Consider the following 4,147-nt stretch of genomic DNA (forward strand, 5'->3'; position numbering starts at 1 on the left):
ATATCTAAAAGAACCTGGTCAGGGAAGCTGGACTCTGACACTAATGCAGTCAGTCGGGTCTGAAGAGCCAGACAACCAAAGAGCTGGGTTCCATTTCCTAAAGATAAGCATCGAAAACAATTTCCACATGGCAGGAGGATATGACAGAGGACTTTTTGGAGAACTAAATACTTCTGGAGCAGCATCTGGAAGGCAGGTAGAATACCTTCGAGCACAGCAAATACTGCTAGGCACCTTTGTGTTGGCAACTGATTCCTCGCTCCTCATTTAGTCCAGTGTCAAATTTCTCTCAGCTATTTTAATCTGAATTCTATCAAAAAGTCAGCTTTGTAGTCAAGGATGGGCCTTGGAAATGCCTGGTTATATCTCTTAACTACAAATGGATTATGGGATAAGGAGCTTCACCTGAGAAATGTGAATGTGTTGTGTTCAAAGGGAGGTGAAGGAATTTCCTTCACTAGATTTGATCCTAAGCTCCAGATTTAGGATGACGGTCAAATTTTACATACCATGGCATGTAAGGGACCTAATTAGTCCATTTTACGTATTATAATTAATAAGGACCCATCTATTTCAGTTGCAGGTGGAAGGCTGTTGTGCAGAGCTCTACGGAACAGTTACTCGCCACCACAATTGTCCTGTGGAATCTACTCGCACTGATACACCACAAAGGTGCTGAGCACTCAAGTCCTGTTGACCTTGCAAGTGAGATTCCTCATAAATAAGCTCAGTGTGATGGATTCGGACTGTTCCTGTACTCGGAGCACCCGATCACACCACAAGTACAAGTAACTTACTTACGGAATTGATGAATTTGTTATGTTAAACATGCCACTCATTCCTCAATCACGTGGATAACCAATGATGATGATAAATTTGGCTTTGTTTTTCATTCTGTGAAGTAATAATGAACATTCACATCTTACGTAGTGGTCTTTGATTAGCGCTTCCAGGAGTCTAACAAGCTGTTCAGGTAAGAAGAAACAGAGGAACAATTCAAGTGTACACAGTCAGGCATCTAGTATCAATTTGGGTCTTCTAGAGGATGTGAGATATACACAAAGGTACATCGAAAGCCAGGCAGCCTTTTGGATATACAGCTGGAAGCCACACAGAATGACACAAACCCCCTGAAGAGGTGCTAAGGAGACACTCGGTTTCCTAAACATTGATGCCTAGCACCATTAGGTGCTGGATGGTATCTTAGGTGGCCTGCAGCTGTAGGTTTCCCTTAGGTTCTGTGTTATGTCTGCAAGCCTCAGGCAGTTGACTTGGATACCCCAGGGTATCTGCAAAAGCAGTAGTTGCTTATGGTGATTTTGGTTATGCTTGTGGACAGCTCCTTCAATGTCTAAAAGAGGTCAGCTGAGCCATATGAAACATGTCTTTCTCCTCACCAGCTCAAAGGGGAATCTCAGGGTTACTAGCTTCAGTGCAGGCTGTATTGGAGGCGCCTAGTTTGCTCAGATGAATCCTAGCCCCCAGCTAAAAAAAGCTTCAAGAAGAACACTACCCTAAGCCTTATGGGGTTTAAATACCAATTCCAAGCACATGTTGTGGCAAAGTGGAAATTTTGACGCCTTTGCAAATGTCAGCTTTGAGGAATCAGCAGAGGTCCTGTTACATGGAAAGACTGACTTCCCCAAGGAACTTTATGGAATCCTACGGTCGTATTTTTCCGTGCATCATGAAATAGATGAGGGGAGTTGCCCTGGCGATTCATCCTCCTTAAACATCTAAAGAAAACTGCTGCAGCAAATTTCTTTAAATAGTGATCTTAGAAAGGCCGAGTCAGCCCATCCTGCAATGAACTGCCAAGAAAGGTCAAAGAAATCACGAGTTTGTGTAAATTTCTCTCCATAGATTCTTAACGACTTGTAGGGTGACAAGCTGTGGCTTAGGCATCTAAACCATAGACACAAAATGTTAGAGGAATGTTAAAATCTCAGGCTAAGTGCTGAAAAGCATTTGTAGTTACTGACATGAAAAGGTATGGGTGTCTTTCGGAGGGAAAAGGTTTAAGACAGTTCTCTTCCTTCAGCCATCTTTGCATCCCAAGGTATTCACAAAGAACTGACTCCATGGTTGCGGTTCACCTGCGTCTCTGTAGAACTCGTGTTTACATTTGCCATCAGTGTTGAGTCCAGAAGAGAAAACTTATGAAGGGAGTTCACATAATGGCTGAAAACAGCTGAGATGACAATTACAAATAAATATGAATATGAAATGTCTAAAAACATAGAAGTAACTAAGAATTGATAACATATAACTAAGAGTTTATAACATATAAGTAATTGAGTGTGTCATTTAATGTTTTTTTAAATACGCAAACTTACAGCTATGCAACCAACCGTGTAGCGTTCACATGCACTGCGACAATTACAATCCTCCTGGTATAGTTACTCTAAAGCAAAGATTAAATTGCTCCCTCTGCAGCAGATCCCTTCCTCTGACCTACCTTTAGCTGCCTAAAAAATCTGAAAAGCATCTCTTAAAATGTAAATTATTCATCTAAGAATCAACTGCCCTCAACAATTCTCTTGAAGTGAAATGGGACGCTCTTCAGAGGAGTGGGATTGGAATCAGCTGATTTGAGTTAGTATCACAAGTTAGACATTGAAAGCTGAACTAGTCACCCAGGCAACTCATACCATTGGTAAAGAGAGATGACCCTTTTCCAGAGAAAACTGTCTCATCCTCACTTGGGCAGTTAAGGCAGGTCAGATTAGCTAATTTGACAGTGAAAAGTCTAGGGTAAGTAGCACAGGCTCTGAGGGCTAAAAATGACATGAGGAGAATCTTCCCTCAAATATCCTAAGTTATTTTCTGTCATTGTCTTCTAGGGGAAGAAAATGGTTAACACTTTCTAACCTTCAGGAAATATTCACATTTCTTGACCGCTTTACTCAGAGCGTCCTTCACCTCTCTGTTTCTCAGACTGTAGGTGAGGGGGTTGAGCAGTGGAGGCACAACAGTGTAGAAAACTGAGGAGACTTTATTCAGTGCTCTTAAGAGTCTTCGTTTTTGGCAGGACACGAACAATTATTAAGCTTCCATAAAAGACTGTAATAACAATGAGGTGGGAAAAGCAAGTGGAAAAAGCCTTTTGCATCCCAGTGGTGGAAGTCATTCTCAGGACAGTGGTGATGATACACATATAGGACACCAGGGTTAGTAGGAAAGGGGGTACTGCGCACACTGATGAGAGGATAAACACCAACGTTTCAGTCAGGCTGGTGTCACAGCAGGAAGAGTTTTATCACTGGAGTGAAATCACAAAAGAAATGGTCAATAAACTTGGGACCACAGAAGGAATGTTGTGAAATCAGGAAGCAGCTTATGGCCATAACAAGGAAACCATGCACCCAAGACCAAGCTACAAGCTGCAGACAGGATCTGCTATTCATGACAGCTCTGTAGCGAAAGGGTTTGCATACTGCTAAATACCGATCATAGGACATCGCCGATAAGCGAAAACTTTCAGGGACTGCTAGGGAACCAAAGAAATAAAATTGTGTGATGCAGCTGCCGATAGACGTGCTCTTGTCCCCAGTCAGAAAGCTGGACAACATCCTGGGCAGGATGGTAGAGCTGTAGCAGGTCTCCAGGCAGGACAAGTTGCCCAGGAAGAAGTACAGGGGTTTGTGGAGGCGCCGATCAGCCACCACCAAAACAAAAATGAGGATGTTGCCAATCACAGTCACAATGTAGATCACCAAGAAAAGGAGGAAGAGAAAAGATTGCATTTCAGGGATATTCCCAAATTCCAGGAGCAGAAATGTTGTGATGACTGTTTTATTTCTACAGCCCCCGTTTGCCATGGATCAAGCCAAGAGGAAATGCACCACAGCCTGGAATAAAGCATCAAGAACTACATTTAATTATTGATCCATCATCACCGAGCAGTTACAGAAGAAAGATGGTATTGTTAACATTGTATGGTGGTACGGTTTATTTTCTTTTTGAGCAGTTCTTGAACGTTCTCTGGATAATAATTTATGAGAGACATTATTGTATATTTTTAATTTTCTCTTATGCAAATTTTTTAACAAAATTGCTTCCTTGAGTTTGGAAAGCATCACACAAACTGCGGCAGGATGTTTTGATGACCTAGACTATACCAGACCAATACAACCAGTGGAAAGCC

The 4,147-nt window shown here is 42.1% G+C and overlaps 1 pseudogene; it reads right to left on the reverse strand.

Annotated features, from left to right (window-relative positions):
• Window positions 1–2,871: 2,871 nt before the first annotated feature.
• On the reverse strand, window positions 2,872–3,821 carry LOC148052625 (olfactory receptor 6B1-like; annotated as a pseudogene).
• Between the last annotated feature and the right edge of the window lie 326 nt (window positions 3,822–4,147).

This window comes from Nipponia nippon, unplaced genomic scaffold (genome assembly GCF_047370975.1).
Source record: "Nipponia nippon isolate SJK-2023a ecotype South Korea unplaced genomic scaffold, ASM4737097v1 scaffold_45, whole genome shotgun sequence".
In the NCBI taxonomy this organism is placed as follows: Eukaryota; Metazoa; Chordata; class Aves; order Pelecaniformes; family Threskiornithidae; genus Nipponia; species Nipponia nippon.